The 20,858-nt window shown below is 39.8% G+C and overlaps 1 long non-coding RNA gene across 10 annotated transcripts in view; it reads right to left on the bottom strand.

The window, feature by feature from the left end:
• Positions 1-20,858, bottom strand: part of LOC117244123 — a 51,855-nt gene that overhangs the window by 15,692 nt on the left and 15,305 nt on the right. For 8 of the 10 annotated variants that reach the window (XR_004496619.1, XR_004496610.1, XR_004496614.1 and 5 more), the window contains 5 exons: positions 19,917-20,718; positions 18,480-18,548; positions 7,917-8,017; positions 1,444-1,570; positions 686-778 (listed from right to left, as the gene is read on the bottom strand). This is a non-coding gene — a long non-coding RNA (uncharacterized LOC117244123). The remainder of the gene's footprint in view (positions 1-685; positions 779-1,443; positions 1,571-7,916; positions 8,018-18,479; positions 18,549-19,916; positions 20,719-20,858) is intronic. The other 2 variants (XR_004496616.1, XR_004496611.1) reach the window with 2 other exon arrangements.

Raw genomic sequence — 20,858 nt, 5'->3', positions numbered from 1 at the left:
GATGCTGCTGGCCAAGCAGCCCCAGACAAAGGAAATTTAGGAATTGGTATCTCCCAAACACGCTGTCAGACCTGCCCTTGCTCAGGAAGGGAGAACATTGTGGGTGCAAATTTCTCCAAAACACACCAAGGCTATGGGAAGGGATCCCAAGGATTTGAGGGCTTTGGATCAGTTCTGTGGGGCTCTGAATTCTGGGGGAGCCTAAAGTCAGTAATGAACCAAAAATATTTCAAGGCTCCCACCTCCCAACAGTTGCTTTAACACTGGTAGATAAACATCCATATTTAAACTATATTACTAACAAATATCTCTTCTCCAGATGGTCTTCTTATCTTTTGAAAAACATCTTGAAAACAAACAGAAAGAACTGTATCTTAAGGATAAACAAATAAGTTATTATTATTGTTATCATCATCATCATCATACTGTGTTCTTATTTCCCACTGCTGAGGGCATTAGCTATGGAAAAGTGTCAGGAAAAATGAATCTCAGTATCTACAGAAAAAGTTCTTTAAAATCTGAAACTGATCTCTGCACAGGCACAATTCAAAAATTAAAGCAACCCTGGACTAGTTTCAAGCACTCTTACCCAGGAATTTCTGTTACAGATGTAGCAGTGATAGCTACAAATGTTTGGAGAAAGCAAATTACCATTTTAATAAAATTGCTGTGCATGGGTACTCACCAAGCAGAAGTACACTTATATAGTGCAGGGACAAATCTCTTCAACTAAGGACAGCAGATAATTAAAAATACACATCCCCCACTGGAACAGGCACTGCAAAGGAAAACAGGGCTCACTGTGGTCAAGAAGAAACATGAAGATGAGTGAACATGCAGACTCTGGAAAGACCAAAACACCATGAAAGGAAATGGGTCAGAGAACAGAAACTGCAAACATGGGGAGGGAACGTATTTGTTCAAATTTTACTGAAAGTTTGGTTTTCTACAGTGACCTTGGCTGTTGGCTGCTTTAGCTGCAGTAGCAAAACAAAAACAGAACAGGAAATTCCACAGTTGTCTGAATCAAAAAGTGCTCAGGAAAAAAAAAGGGAAATGACAAAAATTGGAATGATTTGGCAGAAATTCAAGTAGAAAAATTGAGTCCAGCTGACATTTTTGTGATTTCTTTCAAACATTCTCCTTAAGATATTTTTCTTATTGGTATTTTATTTCAATGCTTTGTTGAGAAAATATCTTGCATTTACATACTTGAGCATAACATTTTGGGTTTTTTTCAGTTAAAGCAGTTGCTGATAATGTTTTAGCAGTTGTTTTTTGTTTTTCTGTATTAGGTAACTTAAAGCTGCAAAATCTCAGTGAACTCCATCCACGCTGAATGTGTGACAGCATCTGTCAGCCTCAATTAGTTTTATTTTGGGATCATGCTGATCAGAATATGCCAACAAAGACACTAAAAAGCATCAAAGCAAAAATAATCACCTCTGAATTTAGGAGGCCTCTTCCCATCTGACATTTCCTTGAGGACTGGGCAGGTGGATGCTTCCCTGGGCTGCATTTTTTGTGTGCACTAAGAGCACCCATTGACTTCAACCAGGAACAACAGAACCTGAAACAGGGAGCACAGAGGGGTCAACACCTGTGCAAAAACTCAAATGGAACAAGAAGTGAAGCTGCACAATGTCTAATGACTGCAAGAAAATGTCCTGTATTCCTCCTTGGTGTGGAACTTACTCCAGCACAACCCTCCAGAAAGTTATCTACATGTCTTTTATAAATGCCTTAATGCTGTTATCACATATAATGTGTCAAAAATAGTTGTTGCATGTGAGCTTCACGAAAAATAAGTTTAATCATTATTATTTTTTAAGTTTCTGTGATAAGCAACCATGCAGCACCAGGGAATTGGGCATTTTTTATTCTCCCAATAAGAGAAAAAGATGTTTCACTGTTAAATAAAGGCTGGTAGATAGATTTAAAATATGGCAGAACAAAAAAAAAATCTGATCTGCAGCTAAAATATGAGGTGGTCTTAAACAGGGTGGGGGGGAAAGTAAAAGAAATCTAAATCTTCCTATTTGAACAAGCACTTGTGCGCCTGTGTTTCACCTGCCAGCTCCAGCTGTGCACAGCAGCTCCAGACACTCTACTCACTGGCTGCTCCTATTGTCTTGGGGGACTTTTGTTTAGTCTGTGGTAGATGGCTGCATTTTAAAATACTAATAAAAGAGAACTCTGCATTATCAGAACTCATGCCAAGCAACTATAAAGAATTTTGATGGCTCTTTCATTTCGCATGAGGCTTTAATGTGCAACAATTACCTTTTTCCAGCATGTGTGTGTTCCCCCTTTGTGACTGACAGGGAATACAAAAGCCAGGATAAGTGATATTGGCTTCAAGCCACTTGGACATGACCTTTTCATTGAAATGTTTAAAGCATTGGCTGCTCCTGAGGTTTAATCCTCAATTCCTCACTTGGGCAAAATGCTTACAGATCTGGATTTTTTTTTTACAATGATTAATTGAGGCATTTATTTCTGCTCCCTTGCTTTCCCAAGCAATATGATCAGGTGTGGCCGACTTGAGCACACACCTTCATGAGATCAACAGAAAAAGAGTCAGAGTTGCAGTTATTTTGGTATTTCTTTCATGTCACAACTTATGATTATCAGGTAGGATGCAAAATGTCTGGAACAGAGTTAACATGCTGCAAATAATGCAGGACTCTTTGCAAAAAACCTCTTCCAATAAAATAAGGAGTCCTTGTGTTTGTGTTCACCACTGGGCCCACTGCTGAAGTGATGATTTGAACAAAATGTCACTGTTGTTATAGGAACTTCTTATGGGTTTAGATTCTTATTGCTTTGAAACAGAATAAGTAAATTAGCATAAGAGGAAAAAATATTTTCCTGAGACATTTCAGTGCCTATTACCACAAAGTAAATATTCAAGAATCACTTGTAAATGACCACTGGGTGCCATTGTCAGTTTATGGCTGATTTGTGATTTTATTTTTTTTTCCCTCTTATCCAAATGATTCTGTATATCCTTGGCTTCTGAGGATGCTGGAAAGCACAAAATTATTTGGAATCCAAGACTGCAAACAAAGCCCTTGGATTCCATGTGGCTGTAGATACAGGCAACGTCACAGCAAAACAAAAGTGATGGGTTTGTGCATCACTAATAAATCTGCTCAAAGAACTCAGAGAAACCCCAACCCACCAGTGCTACCACTGAAAATCATCCCTGTGAGAAAAAAAACCCCAAAACGTGTAAATGATATATTAGAAAAGAATTGAATTTCTGCCTGAACCCAAAGCTGCCACTGAAACAAAGACAAGTTGTTCTGGAGCAGTCCTTCCTTCCAGGATACGAATGGGATCTGTTCTGTTAGCAGGGGAAAGGGATCTTTTCCAAATGGCTGCACTGGAAGGAATTTTCCATGCAGTTTTCACAGGCTGCAGTGACTGACACTGCTGCTGCAAGCAAAGGTGAAAGTGAAGTGTTTGCAAGATGTGCTAAGCCACTGAAGCAACCCTGCAAAGGCACAGATCTTCAGCCAATGGCAAAATAAATTCTTCAGCTGACCAAGTAAAGTTACAACACGTCAGCAGATTTCTCTGTTTAAAGACCAAAATGTAAAGACAAATATATTTGAGGTATTTTCTTCTTATATTAAAGTTTAAATTAAAATAGATGCCTGCTCTTCCAGAAGGAGTCTTCCCCAGCAATGGCCAGAGGGTGGTGTGGCATAAAAAAAGCCAGGGGGATCAGATTAGGCTAAGATTTAATTCTTCAGTTTTAGAAACAAGCGGTGTTCCAATTGTCAAAGTTTAACTTTATTAATGGCCATTGTGTAAGTGACACTGCAATGAGGTTAAAAGGGGCTGCTCACAGCTGCCTCAGAGCTGCTGCTGTTTGTCCTGCTCACCACTCTCATGCAAAACTTCCTCTGTAACAGAGTAGCAGCTCCTTAATGAGGCTCTCACAGCTTTTCTGAAAAGCTTGAACAGTACAAACATTTAAGAGGCTTCTGAACGCTCAGAGGGCTTTCACATCCAAAACACTCAGTGTGACATCACCCAACTTTACAGCGGCTGTTCCAACCTTAAAATTTCAAACCTCTGTGAACTCCTAAACCCACGGAAGGTGACAGCTCTGCACAAAGGCTCTGTTTGACCATCCCAATACAATAAAACTTTAAAGCTCAGAGCCTTTCCAGTACTTCAGATAGGCTGCCAGTCTGCTTTGTAGTGTGGCAAACTGGTAATTAGGAAGTTTGACATGTAGCAAAATATTTGTAGGTTAATTGTTGAGCAATTATTTATTCAAACCTGAATTCTGGAATTTCTCAAAACTTCTCATGCTTTCCTGTGGTTCCTCTGGGAGAAGCAGAGCAACTATCCACAAGCCCCACCAGCAAAATGCCATGAAGTCTTTATTACCTTTAACCAACTATCCCTGCCTGCACCTTGCAGCTGTGCTCACATAATCAGAGAAGAGGATTGGTGGCTATTGACACTAGAAATCACACCCACAAATTAAGGGTTGTGCTAAAGAGATCATTTTGTAGGTAATTCTCAGCCTCATCTTCTAAACAAACCTGTGATCTACTGCCAAGTTTATTCTAGCATTGATTTAAAAGAGTTGGAAGCTGAAAACCCTTAATGACATATTTTTAGTGCACACTTTTGTACAGATGCATTACTGTTTACAAACACTGTCAGTATAAAAGGACAAATAACAAATGCCAGATACATGGTTTGGGGGAAAAAAAATCACCAAATTCCTGGAACTGCAGTTTTAATATGAACTCTTAGTATTTTTAACCCAATAATAATTAAAACCCTCACAAATTTGGTGATACTTACCAACAATTACCATCTCTGGTCACACTACAATTCATCAAAACTCTGCAATTAATTATCTTGATGGAAATGAATCTGGTAAATGTGCACACTGCCAGACACACCCATGGACAGGGTGAGAGGAAGGTTCTGCCAGTATTTTATTTACTTCTATGAACAATCTTTCATTTAAAGTGTTTCACTTCTTGCTGAACACTTGTAAATGTAGGATATTGAATAATGAAAATAAAAAATGAAGCAGCAAACAAATTGTAAATCAAAACCTTCAGTTTTTCTCATAATCAATATTCTGTTTTGCTCATGTAATGGGAAACAAAATGTTACATCCTAAAAAATCTTGTCAAAAATTTCAGTTATATAAACATGATCCCTACAGTGAATAAAGTTCATGCTAGACATAGTTCAGGGGAAGTCTTCAGGTTCACATTTATCACAGACAAATTTCAGGGTTCTCTCAGCAAATAATTTATTTTGGAAACTCGAAATGCTGTTAAATAAACACAGGGAGTATCCCTGCACGAGAGCCCAAATGATTTTGAGAGCTCCTCCATGATCTAAAGCAGTTTTCTTGTCAGTCTTGACAGAAAGAGTAGGACTAGAGAGTGGTACTCAAATTACACACATATGATGTACTTCCTCCTCAGGATCCCAGAGAGCAGGGAAGTAAACACTGAATTACTGAGCTGAAACTGAGAACAAGTTCTAACAGCCTCACACTCTCCAGGGAGAGAGTCACTGGAATTCAGCTGCTCTTTTCTCTCAACAGGGGTTGTTTTCCATGCAGCAGAAAAGAGACCTGGATGTGGGAAAACATTACAAATACTAAACACTTCTGAAAACTCTCTGAGGTGTCTTTCTGTGCCTAAATAGATCTCAAAATGTGACCACTGAATGCCACTTTTAATTGGGCCTTTGACAAAATCAAACAGGAGGAAGAAAGGGTTTTTTTTTTAAAGAAGTGATATGAAAAGTTATTTATTCCAAAGTGATAATGAAAGTTGGTTTGTTGGGATGGGGGTTTTTTTGGAGAAAAAAGGGATGCTTAGCACCTCAATGCCTTACAGCATAAGGACCCAACCTCCAAGTAATCAAAGATGTGCACACATAGAACACCAGGGGAACTTCTTGTGTGAATATCTCCCTTAAACTGGTGTTTAAGAGATATTACAAATGATAAATACTAAAAATCTTAAATCCAGTTCTGGCCACATCAAAAGCAGTGAAGTTGAAAATAACAGACTGACTCCAAGTGTATTCTCAAGAGCAGTGCCCTGTATATAATGATCAAAATATGCAACACTGGGTGTGACTGCTCACATTTCTTTTGTTTTGATTTGTCCTTGACTGCTCAGGGAAAAACCCACTCCAATATTCTGTGTCATTACTCATCTCAGAAGGGATTATGTGTTAAAACAAGAAAACTCCAGCCATGCAAAAAACAGTACTGGTAAAGCAAGCTGGAGGGAACCTACTGCTCATGCTATAAAATGTGTATATAAAATTATAAACTACACATGCTCCAGTTCTCAGTGTGAAAATTAATCAGGTTTACAGGCTCAGAATCATACAGAAAGTGAAGCACTAAGCAGGTAACACAGTCATATCTAGGGATAATGAACACCTCAAGCCATCAGTATTTTCCCCTCCACTGAACTTTATTCTCTTGAATCCTTTTCTCTGTTGTTTGATAAGAGTTAAATAAAGGATTTAAAATTGATGTGCGCAAAATTTCCCCCATTCTCTCACCACAAACTTGTGTATAAATGAACAGCTAACAACACACCCCATTTATTTTGTCAAAAATGACAGCACTTGAGGACTGGGAGTTAAGGTCTGTATGAACCAATGTGGTGATTGGTGACATCTGAAAATAATTTTTCCTTACGCTTGTTGAGATGCAACCAATTGTGTCAGAACTATGCAGCAGCCCCAGTCAAGCAGAAGACCAAAATGAAGGAATTGCAGGGTAATGTGAACAAGTAGCAACATTTACAACTGGCTGGCACAACCTTAGAACAGATAATTTCCCAGAGGAGGAAGATCCAAGGGGCTGATTTCAGTTCTGTTCCACAAGAACTACCTGGAATCACACCATTGCCTCAAAACCCACTTTTACCTACTAGGTCACAACATGATTTTGATGTTTCAGCACCAGACAACCCCTTAACCTAGTTTGAAAGTGCCCAGTGGAACACATGTTCCAGTTCTACAGAGAGGAGAAGGGAGAGAGAAATCACAGCCCTGTTTACCTGAGAATGGATGTGGGCACAGGAAGAAGGAGGCAAGAGGGAAAAACAAAGCCCAGCATCCCACATGCTCCAAGAGCATTTCTGGGAGCACAGTTCCACCCACGTGCCATCCTTACTGCTGCAGAAAAGGTGCTTCTCTAAATGTCTTGTGAAGCAGAAGAGGAGTCAGAAGATCCCCAGGACTCTGGATTCCTCTCCATTTCCCAGCCATATCCCAATGCCAGCCCCAGCAGCTGCACCCTGAGCAGGGAATGAAACATTATCACCTCCATTATTCAGCAAAACCCAAACTTCTCACAGGATTTAGAGCTTCGAGGCCTAAGGAGAAGATGCTCAAAACTTTACTGTGCTCTTCTTCTTTCTGTGCTGATCAACAGGTCCCAGCCTTCCAGTGACTTTCCCTGAAGGGTGAATTCAGTAGCACAAAAACTTTTTTAAGGTTTAACACTTTCAGATCCCACACCAAATGTAAGTGTATTTTAACTCAATTTGTCAGCACTCTCCCCAGCACACTTGACAAGAAGATTGCCTCATGCTAAAAACCAAAAAAATTTTTTTTTCCTAATTATTATTATTTCCAGTAGGATCCATAACATGCCAAGGACTTTCCAAACACCCTGTTCTTGCCTTAAGAAGCTCACAGTGCCTGCAATAAAGGCCGTGGGATAAGGCACACCCATATCTCTGGCCTCAAACCAGAAACACACACAATAACTCTGGATCTCGTGGAATTCTTCCCTGCTACATGGAGTGGTACCACTTTTGTAGCCTAAGCAGAGGGATTCTCATCTCTCTTAGATACCCAAATAAGATTTGGACAGTTCTGTTGTGACTAACTTTTACAAAGATGATCACTCTTCACAAGTTTCAGTCATGCTGAGTCAGGCCCATCACCTCCAGTAACTCCACTGAAATGTTCTTCACTGTGTTCTGTTGTCCTGACAAAGAAATTTAAGGAGACAAAACAGGTTCATAAAAAATGCAACACTGTGAAGAAGCAAGTATTCACATAAATATTTTCAATTTGAAGCCAATATAGTTTTGATTCCCCCTCACTTCAAGTATTGTTTATGTTTGGGTTGCACCTGAGGTCAAATGCCTGTCATTTATCTAAGGTTCAAACCCAAATGCTTTCTTTAAACCAGCTTGAAAATATTACTTGAAATTTGTAAAATAAACCAATCTTCCCTAGAAAGAATAAAAAAAGTTATTATTCAGTCACCACCCTGACCTCTCCAATAGCACAGGTGAGTTTATGCAGTGGATTGACACTGAGCTGCAGAGTCACAACTCCATCATTATTCATGGCAATTCATAAAGAAAAAAAGAAAAATTTCATAAGAGAAATGTTCTTGCTGCACTTTGGAAATGATGTGAAATGTTACATGTTTATCCAAACAAAATAAAGCCTCTGAACCTTTAGAAAAAGGTTTCTTTCTAGAGAAATATTAATAATGCTGAAACAGAGGCTCAGAAAGGTCCATGCAAATAATCCTTTTGAGATGTTTTCCCAGTTACCAACAGTTCACAAACATGTGAATCAAACATGAGGCAAGAACCTGGCATAAACCTCTCCTGTGTGGGTAATAAAATATGAAACAGTGCCTCAGTTCTAATCAGATTATCACATGAAAGGGAAAACTTTTAAAGGCAAATTACACTAATTAAATTTGTATTCCTCTTTCAGAATTATATTAGGATTTCATCCCAGGAGATCTGTGACGATCCCAGAAGCTCAAGACTTCTAAATTCAACACCAACAGTTTTGCCGTAAAACAGCAACGGTTTCTTCACCTGTTTGGATGAAAGAGCTGAATCACAACATGACATCAGAAATTGTCAGGTGATTTTAGGCTAAAAATAACAATTATTTCAAGGAAATTCCTTGTTTAAGAGGAAAAATGCATCAGATGACAAGAGCAGGGTAGAGCCAGGACTTTGGTGCCTGCTAGCACAGGGAACACAGCTGTAACTACAGGGAAAGTCACCTTGGAGTGTAATGCAATTCCCAGACCATTCTAGCTCCAGAAGAAATCCATTTACAGCTAAGAACTATATAAATATCACATGCAAGAGAATGCCAGGACAGCAGTGTGAGAGGGTGGAGAAGGAAAATGGACTATTAAGAGAAGGGAAATGAGGAAATAAAGCTCAGGGATTCTTTGGTTGGATGAGAAGGAAGTTGTAAATAATGCCTGATGTGGGGCACTGTGCTCCGAGGGCCAGGGAAGAGATTGCAGCATTGCCTGGAATAAAATAAAACAATAATAATAATAATAAAAAATTCTTGCTTTTGATACTTCAGGATTCCAAATGGAAACTGGGTCTAATAGAAGGTCTCATAAATTTAGTCTTAAACAAAGGACTCAGCAGCAAAAATGATAAATGGTGGTATAAATGAGAACAGAAGGTTTTCTGCAGTAACTAAATATTTAGCTGGATAATCCCCAAGGATTCCTCCAATCCCTGATAAATTCTTGCCTGGTCCAAGTCAGAGCACCCTTCGAGCCTCATTTGTTCCCTTCTGAGAAGAGCTCAAGGTCCCAGGGACCTTCATCTGTGCTCTGTTCCAAAGGAGCCTCACCCAGCCCTTGTGGAACAGGGAAAAACAAGCACAGGGAAGAGAGGAGAACACTGGATATTCTGAGAGAACACCACAACAGCTCCTGCACTGCCTCACTCTGTCCTAATTACTGAAAACTTTTGCCTCCTGCCAGAAGTGGCTGCAGATGGAGCTGTCAGCTGGGAGCTGCAGCAAGCCCCAAACTTGCAGGATGCCAAAAACATCTCCAGAGCCAGGGGAGAGCAGGAATTGTCACATGGAGGGGCAGCTCTTAACGGGGCTCATCTCATGAGCCACTTCTCTGTGCAGGCATTTTTGGTTATTTGGTGTAGAGAACTAAAATTAATTCATTTTGGTAGTTTTAAAACTTATCAAGTTGGAGGAAAATCCCTGCAATATTCTTTCATAATGTACCAATTTTCATACAATTCCCTGGCCCTCCAAGCACTTACACAATAAGACTGGAACTTTGTTACAGGAAACTCCTGTAACAAAATTCTGTATGAGAATGAAAAGGAAGATGGGATTTTTTTAAAAATAAATCTGATCACACTGACTTTAGCCAGTGGAACTCCCACAAGCACAAAGTGTTCTCTATCAGAATATTTTATGGCTCTGGTTCAGGTGCCCATCTTCTTGACACCTCTATTTAGGTTACTTCCTCCTCTTCATTTAAATGAAATCACACATCTGGCACTTTTTAGCCTTTAACAGACCTTCCCTCTTAACCCAGGTTCTTAACCTGGTTCTACAGTTTCCTTTGCAGCCACCACTTCTTTTTTCCCATTATCATTCTAATATAGCTCTACATAATTTTAGTAAGGAAAAAAATTCCCTACATGTCAAGTTTCAGAAATAATTATAGTATTAGAGCTACAAGCAATTGTAGCTGCAAATTATTAGAAATTGGGATCTACAAAAAAAAAAATCAGCAAGTTCTCAACATGCTATTTGTGATCACAAAGAGCACCAAACTGTTCTTTGTAAAAAAAAAAAGTTAAAAAATCTTATCTACTGAACACACTTGTGTCAGAACAATTCCAGACGTGACATTGTGCAAAGAAGAAAACCCACAAATAATATCTACCAAGGCTGAGCTCTGTTTTCTAATTAGGCAAAACAAAAGATCTTAAATTTCTTTTTAGGGGGAAAAAGGTCAATTTTACTCAAAGAATGCACTTCTACACACACATAATTTTATCAGAGCTATAGATACAGTAACTAGCAGCTACACCACAGAACCTTTAATTCTTTTGCTTGGTCCAGATCTTTTAGTGAAAAGAAATAGAAATTAATTTTCTGTAAGGAATAAATCCTGAACTACTCTTAATTCAGGGTGCACAGCAATGCCAGCACTCCATCCCAGTCAGGACACCTGACATGCAGATTAGTCCCAACAGGAATGTTTTATTGATTATAGCCTGTCATATGACAGTCCTTCTGCTATTTATGTACAACTAGCATCAAGTTTCATCCTGGGCCACTGCCACTTTGGATTTAATTTTACTTGGATCCAACTACATACACACAAATGGGTCTCCTACAGTTGCACTGCTTGCTGTGGGAGCTGCTTTCCCTTGAAATTGCTGGGATATATTTTAAATAAGGACCTAAAAATGTTGCAATTCATAATTTGGGCCTTCAACCCACTGCTTTCAAAATGCACACATCACTAATCTCAGGCTCAGTAGCATTTCTGGCCAGGACACAGACATGAACACAGATTAAGGCTTTCTTTAGCTTTTCACCCAAAAATGAAGTTAATAGATGACAGTGGTCATTGGTAGCTGTGCTACAGCCAGCTCAGGAGAAAGGGAAGCTGACTCTGCCAGAACCAAGAGTAATCTCAATAAAAAATGACCTGGGTGGGTCAGGCAGCTCTCAGTTTAAATGCAGGGAGCAGCCCCCCTGCCCAGGACAGCATTTTCTCTCAGGATGTCGAGTCACTCAATGCCCAGAGCTGCAGAATATCAGCCCTGTGCTGAAAAGAGTGGCAGCAAAGCCTCACATGCAGCCCTTTGGATTTCTTCACAATTTGCAAAAGATTTTATAGTGTTCTTCAACAAAAAAAAAAAAAAAAAAAAAAAAGCAAAAAAAGCCAAACACCACCAACAAAATCAAAATTCCAGTTACTCCTGTGTGGCTATGCTTTTATTCAGTCATTTCAGAGTTTGCTAGAAGGGACACATGATACAGTTAAACATCAAACTCCACAGTCATGTGGGGATCTAATACTAAAATTAACAGAAAAGTTCCAGCTGGCACCACCAGTTAAAAAGAAGACAGACCCCAGGCTTTGCTCCTTCACAGGCCCACCACAGGGCCATGCAGAGTTAACCAGGATCCTTTTAATCACTGTCTCTTCCCTACAGGCTTTGTGTCAGGTTTATCAAAGCAGAACATGCCTGACCTTCCTCTTTTTCCTTCACTGCCCTGCAGCCACCCCAGTGTTAAGTTTGAGGATATTTAGAGCACTGTGGTACACACTGTGACCCAGCAAGCTCAGGGGACAATAAATTCAATTTCAATACAGCCATACACTGCTGTGCTACCAGGGGACTAATATTTTCTATTCCTACAGGAAGCTCAAACTGTATGAACCAACTTTGATTTTCCTAGAACCATAGAATTGGCTCCAAGTACATATATTCCAATTGTTTGTTTTAAACCCACCAAAGTCAAGATACTCATTTTGGAGTCAAATGGGAAAAAAAATATAGTTACCAGCTCCTAAAAAAAGAAAAATTTGCACTTTCTCAGTGTGGGGGTCCAGTTTAACAGACAAAGTTGTCCATCCAAATCCATATAGCTTGTTGGTAGTTGTTTTGGTTTTTTTTAACTTTGAAACAATCTGTTGCCTTCAGCAAGATTTCTTTTCCCATACCATGGGCTGACTACAGGGATAAATTCAAACCATTTTTTACAGTCTCCAGCTGAGCCTGATGGTAGATCCCTTCTGCTGTCCCAAGTAGGTCACAGAGCACTCCTAATCAGTACCAGTGTGTTATTCCTTTAATCTGTAGCCACTTACTGGCCAGGGATGAATTTTAAGCACAAGCCATAGCCAAAACATAGCCCTGTGAGCTGCAGTGGGTTCTTCAACTGCTGGAGCTGACCTCCTGCAGCCTCAAGGAATGCTAAACAAGCCCTGCAAGTCACTGCCAGCCTGGCAGGCTCACACTGAACAGCTCCATGGACACTGATAGTATCCAAGGCACTCTGAGAGCAGCCTGGGCTAATATTGGCTCTGCAGCCCCATTGAAAGAGCCATCACAAATAATCCCTGGCATCTCAAGGGGAGTCTGAACAGGAAAAGCAACACTCACCTGCTGCTTATTCTTGTCTTAAAGGCATCTAGAACTGTTTAAGCTTTATGAAAAAGGAAGACTTTGCCTTCTCAGAGCCTACCCAAGGTATTCTAAAGAGCAACAGAAGATCATCCTCCTACTTGCCTTTATTAATGAACTACACATTCATGTCTCAGTGTCACCTCCAAGTGTTGTACGCTGCAAGTCTGACATATCTTCCTTTATTCATTTAATATCACACAAAAGTTGTGCTGGTGCAGGTGCAGCCAGAACTGAGAACTAGGTTTTAAAATGGAGGAATAATTTGGCTGTATAGCCCACAAAAGAGAAGGATGTAGAGAACAAGGAGATCCCTCTCCTTGCGTTTTAGCCATCTGCCTGCTGAGTAAAAGTTCTCTTTCCACATGAGGTAACTGGATAGATAACTCTAATTCCTGTTAGAGAACAGAATTTCCACACAGAAGGAAGCTTCCCAAGTGCAGAATTTGTGTGTGAACTTTTTTTGTCCTGCAAGTTTCTCAGAAAAGACACTTTCCTGAACATACTGAGATGTCACAATGAAGTGACAAATGTCATCGTTACCCCAGTCTTCATGGGAAAGTGCATGATTAGATATTTAACTAAATGAGGACACAGATCCAGCTCAGAACATGGCTTTTCTCTCTTTCACTGATATGGGAAGAGAGCTCCTGAAAAGCTTTTCATGTCCAGTCAAGTGATCAGGAACAAGGCTGGAATGTAGGTCTCAGCCTTTTCTCAATATGGTCACTTGGTTTAATCCATGGACCTTATCACCGTGGCATTTTATGGAGCAGTTCATGAGGAAGACCTAAAGCTGAGAATTTCATGGACAGCACAGAGTTTTGGAGCTGGGTTCCTGTCTAGATGTTCTCTTGCTTCCATTACCAACAAAGCTGGGCAGCCACTTAAACCAGCTTGCCTGACTTCCTGTGTGAACAGAACGTTAGAAGCACTGAAAGCATCAAAGCAACATTTGAAATGCTGCAGTTATTGCATAAGATTGTCATTTCTGAGTCATTTGCTAGACTCTGTGTTAACACATGGCCTCTCACAGTGAAGGGATGTGAAAAACAGTAGCAAGCAGGTGCTAAATGCTCAGCAGCTTGCAAGATAGTGTGGGGTATATTACCAAAGCTTATCTATATCGTTTCATTTCCATGGCTGCTATCAGCTTGTTCTGACCAGCATTGTAAATCACATCTCTAGTGATACTCTAAACTCAAATTCTGAATTGTCTCTGTGCAGTGTCAGAGTTTAGTCATCAGTGAGTAATGCACTTCCTAGGACTTACAACCATACAGATTGCCCTGTACTTTAAAGTCACCCTGAACTGACAACGTGCCTTGTCTAATAAACTTTGAATTGCTCCAACCCTTATCTTTTCTGATAAAAGTTTCTAGAGACATGCTGGTATTTCAAACACTATAAAATATATCTATATTTTTGTGTGTCTCTTAACAGAATGGCCAAACCACTTTCAGGTCCATGACAGCCCAGAGTACTGCTGCTTCAGGTATCACAGGGTTCCCAAGACCAGCAAGTTCCTGGTCACTTCCTTGTTTTATAAGGCTTGAGGCATTATTGAAATATAAGCAGAACAGTCAGTTTACAGTAAGGAAAAACTCATCCTTCCCAAATAACCAGACCCAAAACATGCTGCATGACCCACAGCTCCATCTACAATTGCAACATGCATTTTACAAGGTAAACTTTCTGTACTACATCTTCTTTTGGAGGTTCACATTAGTTAATGAAATCTCCTTGTAACTGCAGCACATTCATTCAGAAGGCATTGGGGAATTCTTACTTCACACTGGTTGAACAATTCACTGATTTGTTTACAGAAAACCTGTGCCAAATAGCTGGACTGTTGTCATGAACCTTCACCCTGATCTTTTTTTATACCAGTTACTAGAATGTGATGTAAAATTAATTAAACACCATTGAATGAGTTCCAAGCAAAAGTAGAAAGAAATTCCACATTACATCCAGCATATGAAATTTAGACAAACAGCTCTTTCTTGTGGATGAAAGACAGTTTTACACTGGTATTTACCACTGATTTCCCACTGCATATCCCTCTGAAACACAAACAGCTGCTAGCAAATATTATTGCCCAGCTGCGTTTCCGGGCTCTGATGCAATAGACAGGGAAGGAATAAAGACAGGTCAATTCTTATCCAGTCCCATTCTATTTTTGTCCATCACTCTTCTCATACTGAGTCATGCTTGCTATCATTTTTATGCACAATTATCATGCTTGAGATCATGACAGTTTTCAGTAAAGAAATACTGATAAAGCACAAATATTTGCAATCCCTGGCACTATAAGTAGCAGATTTAGATTAGGGGGATTAAAGCAAATTTCCTCTAGTAAAGACACATGACAGATCACCCTGAACTCCCTCCTCCCCTCAAACAAGAGGAGCACTTCGAAGAAGAGCACTCAGCCTTTTCCACACGGACTCTGCCGAGCAGGTATCACATTTCCCAAGGAGCGGGGCAGTTCCTGCAGGAGCTCAGGGCTGTAACTTTCCACTGCCCAGCCGGCTCCTCGCTGTGCCCCAGGCTGCCCTGACCTTTCCCAGCTCAGCCCCTCTCTTTGGGCCGTGCTCGAGCACATTCCAGCAGCCAGGGTGAAGCTGGTGAGACAGAGAAGTGAGAATTCCATCAGGAGAGGAAATCGGGAGTGAGGTGGTTTGTTACACAGTTCCTGCTGCAAATAAATGAGACCCTAATGCAGCTTGGAGTGAAGTTTGTGTTGTGTTCACCATAAAGCAAGGAGAATCAGGCTCTCAGGCTGTTATTTTGTCAAGCACAGACAACACTGAGAACAGGTATCTTTTCATCAGTTCTCTGGCCTAACTGCCACATGTGGACCTGAAACTGATTTTGCAAACTGGGGCCCTAAACACAAAACCTCTGCTGGAAGGAGTAGCAATGTCTTACCTTCACACAGCTTTTTTAAATAATCTGTTATGTTTTTAAAAGACTGCTTCAGGAGGAAGGATACACATACTTCTCCCTTTCCTGCTCTTCCTACCACCAAACTTTCTCTTTTGACCTGTGGGAAATCCAGCTCCTGGCTCCCTGTTCTGCCAGACCCCCAGGGACAGCAGCCAGCCTCTGCCTAGCACTGTCTGTACCATGCAGAGGGTTTTGCTCTCAAGTCTAGAACAAGAGAATCAGATGTCTGCCTTGAAAAAATGTTCACTCCTCTGTGATCCTCCACCTTTCCTTCTCTCACCTTCCAACATAACAAACCTTCCTCAGAAGCACAAAGGGCTGGACCCTGTGCTGAGCTCCTTTAAGGTTATAAATTCCAGCAGCAGAGAGAAGCCTGACTCCGAGTTTGCTGGGATTTCAAGGCCAGCTATCTGCTCCCTGTTGTCCTGGAACATGGAAAGGGGTGGCAGTGCCATAGGAGGCATGTCAAAGACCTGGCTGGGTAAAGCAGGAACAGAAGCCGTATGAGGTCAAAGGAGGAGCCTGGATCACTCCTGTACTGGTGCTAACAGCAGGGCTGTACAGTCAGTACAGAAGGCAGCAAAATATAAAGTGCAAGTTTCACAGTGGAGGGATGGAGGAGTTTGCTCCTAATGAGCAGAGTGTCAGGGATGACACCAAGACAGAGAGGAGGGTTTGATGCAAGGCTTCAGGAGGTTGATCCAAGCTTGTTAGGCCCTAGAGATTTGGCTTTTGCTTAGTTTTATGCAGTAGAAAAGTATCAAGTGCTTTACCATAGCCAGTGTGTTGCCTTCACTGTGTTCTCAGACACAAAACATAACCCTGAGAGATTAATTCCATTTGATTTTAGTTCCAGCTGTGAATGTTTTACTCAGGGGGAACAGCATGAGACTTCCTGCAATCCAAGGATCTACTATCCCTTCCCTCCAACAGAGCTCCTTTAGGATGAAAAACACATGTCAAAGCCCAGAGTTTTGTCTGTGGATACAAGGTGGAACTCTTGTATCCAGAAAAACTTCCCTACTTGTTTGTGATCCACAATAATTAATAGACTCTGTATCACCAGATTCAATGATTCCCATAAGGCCCAGAAATACTGATTCTGTTCTAAGAGCACATTTTCACCACTGATAGTAATCTTTATTTTATACCAGTATTATCAAATCACCTTTCCTCCCAAAGGAAAATTTCCTTATTTTTTAACCTCATGACTAAATGATAGAAGGCATTAAGAGTCATTCCAGTTGGCTCTTCATATCCTCCTGCAGTATCTTATCTTGTCTCCACCATGATGTCCTCTGAAGACTAGAAAACCTGAGTGCTGACTACTCTAGGTCAGAAACTGGTGGCTGTTACTTCTTTTCTTGTCTCAGCAGGATGAAAGCCTGCTAAGAGTCCCAAATCCTTCTGCAGGTGATTTTATGGCAATAGTGGACCTTGGGGCCCTGCTGCTGGAATTAAACAGAACCTGCCAATTCCTGTCACAAAGAAATATTTACTATCACATTGTCTTGAAATCAACTCACCTGTGTTGGGAACAAAAGCAAGACAAGTGTGCTCTGCATGGACACAAGCCCATAAAGTGTGGGATTTGTATGAAAACCTTACAGGTATAGGTACATATGGCATTTGGAAGTTGTGGGACTTGTGCCAGTTCTACTCATGTGTCCTGGAGTGACTTTAGGATCAAAATGCAGAGGAACATAAAATATATTTGGAATTTGGAAGAAACAAAGTTATTAGTGAAAAGCACTCCCCATTTGCATAAATTTCTTTTAAAACATTGTTTTTAATTCATTGGGATACAGTAGGATCTGAACTAAAAGTTGTTTGTATAAACCTACAAATATTAGATCATCCACAGCCATCTTCTCCTGATTCCTAGAGGCTGCAGACAAAGTGTGTTCAGTATATCAAAGAAAGTAAAAGTTTGCTTCAATCGTAAGCAGCAGATTCCAGCTTGCCCAGAGTAAAAGTGTGCTCTTTTCTTCCAGCAATACAAAGTAGGTTAGATTTGAATTCCAGTCTACAATACTTCCCACTGGAGTGACTCTAACCCAAATTCACAGCCTTTTACAGATGACAGAGTGTAAGAGTAGTAACAAAAGTCATTAAAAAGGGAAGAAGGAATATAAATATCATGAGCTTCTTCTGGTTTAAACAATAGAATTGTGAGATGTGCCAGAATCTTATGGGAATCATTTTCAGCCTTGCTCCTGATAGGAGCTGGGGACGTGGAGCTGCAGCAGTTTTTTCCCCTCTAAGCCTGTCAGACATAACTTGATATCTTTCTAACAATAATATAAAATAAAAAACAACCTCGCAGCAAATTCCAGCAGACTTTGAAGGGAAAATAACTAAAGAAAAATTAGCAGCTACACACAGGAACAAGAATCTTGGAACCCAGCTGACTTCAAACAAATTACATGGACAATTATATGCTTCACTTGCATGAGTCACTGCTCTGATCATAGTAGCTCCACTGTTGCAATAATTAACTATTTTTCCCCCCATAAAAATTCATGTTAACTGTGCACTTACTGCAGTTAGTTTTCCCAGGTGTAGCAATTAGTCACAAAAAAAGCAAGGATGATTGTTTGGGGCATTTACCTTCAAGAGAAGAAAAAAATTTAAATATTAAAAAGCTGAGTATTTTAATACCTTTCTATGGCATTGTATTTAATTCACCTGTTCATACTTGGCTAAAATTCTGCTTTTCTGAAAGCAGTACTGTTTGAATTGATATTTGCACTTTGAAGTGAAATACAAAGTCAAACTAATTTCCTGTATAGATTTCTGTACCTGTGCTTGTAGCAGGTAACATGCTTTAATACATACATATGCATTTAAATAATTCCAAATTAATTTATTTTAATATCCCACCCATCCAATTGCTCAAAGTATATACAATTAGGTCAGTAGCTACATGTATCAAAACCAGCACAAAAATGCATTATACAGCTGTTTATACAGTGTTTTTAACAAAAGAAATCTAAAAGCCTTTTACAAATGAGGAAAATACCTCCCTTCTGGACAGGGTAAACTGTGTTTTACTTGAAGCAGGCCAAGAGAATCCTCATTTCTAGGCCAGGTGTCTCTCCTGCAGGCTACACTTCAGCTGGGAATGAGTTCCTCAGTGTGAAAGTAAGTGAAGGACCCTTGAACATGATACAGAGGCACATAATATTCTAAACTGGAAAGGGCTTGGATTTTTTTGGTGGTTTGTCTTTTTTTTTATTTTGGGTATTTCTGCTAATAATTTCTTGGATTTTCTCCCTTTACCTAGAACAAACATAACTAGAAGTTTGCTGGAGCATTTGTGGATCCATTCTTTATGCCCCTGAGAGATATATAAGTAAAAACGAGGAAAGAAAGAACAAATAATACTTACAATCACAATGTACACCGAATATATTAAACACACCAGTGATAACACTGATGGTAGTGAAACAACCAAGAATTGAGTGTGACATCTGAGCCTTATAAAAACCCCAGAAAATACAATAGCCTATTATGAGGCTGTAGGATACAAAGAGGTTTCAGCTAAAAGGCCTTATTTAGCCCTGCACTGAGTTAGGCTGGAGTCTCCCATCCCAGCAGCTTTGCAACTCCAGGCTTAACAAGGGAACCAACACCAGAGAAAACCCATAGGGACAAAGTTTGAGGAAGTTATATTTAATTATAAGTGATCATGACATATATTGTAATTAGGAGTTATTATAGAAAGAGTAACAGGTCTCTACAAACCACATTCACAGTGCACCCTACCAGCTTGAACTGCTCCACTCCGTTAAAACATGACTGACCTATCTGTAAAACAAAATGTTTTCAGGGTCTATAAAAACAGGGATAAAGTTTTAGGGCACGGTTGGGAAGGCAGGGGTTAGAAAAGGGTTAATGCGTGAGTTAATTAGCACGTGTTGAACATCAGTTAGCACTTAAAGGCATAAAATAATAAACATCATTCTGGTTATTTACAGCGAGTTTCCTTCTTTTCCCACACTGCGCGCTTGAGTCCGTCACAACTCCGGCTCCGGGCTGACCCGCAGCTCCCAGCGGCACCAGTAGATGGCACAAAGCATTTATTTCACTGCATCCATAGCAGAGTCCTGGCAATGCCTCAGAGGGACAGAATCACCCGTCAGCTTCAAAACAGTGCGGTGGTACATCACTCCAGTGTAAGAGATATAAGCTTTTAATCAATGGTTTTGTTCTAAAAAATATAAATCTATATTTCTTAATATATAGAGATATCTATTAATACATGAAAATACATATTATAAATAATATATATCTTAAAATATATATAGCACCGAACAAAAATTATATTATATACATGTAGGTACATTGCATACCTTCACAGGAAAAAGTGAATATAGATGAGGGGAAACACCAGACATCAATTAACTACAGCAGTTGATAAAATATCCTGTGCCTTAAAATAAGAAAATAAATTAAAGGTGTAGAACTAATACAATTCACCAAAAAGAAGTAACTATTTATTTTAGAACTAGATAAAGATTTAAAATAAACAGTAAAAAATAGAACCTGTCAAAAACTTTAAGAAAACTTGTCAAGGATAAAAAAGACTAAATATTTGTCTAAAGCAAAAAAAACAATATTTTATGATCAATCATACACTATCATCTATGAAATCCATATGACTTCTGAAGAATAGGAAAAATAGACACTAAAATGAGATTTATTATTTCAAAAAAGAACGTACACACTCCTGGAGCAGTTGCTTTGCTGTTACAAACATGTTGAAAAACCCCAGTTCCTGGAAAGAGAAGAAAAAGGGAATTACACTGAAATACAGGGCTGGGGAAGCAGTTCATGTTCTATAAAGCACACCACTTGCTCTTGTACAGTTTTGACAAAATTCCTGGAATACTACAGCAAGAGGAATCAGGCTGCCTG

This window comes from Parus major, chromosome 3 (assembly GCF_001522545.3).
Source record: "Parus major isolate Abel chromosome 3, Parus_major1.1, whole genome shotgun sequence".
Classification (NCBI taxonomy): Eukaryota; Metazoa; Chordata; class Aves; order Passeriformes; family Paridae; genus Parus; species Parus major.
Note: the sequence above shows the minus strand (reverse complement) of the source record. Positions and strands in the feature narration are given on the sequence as shown.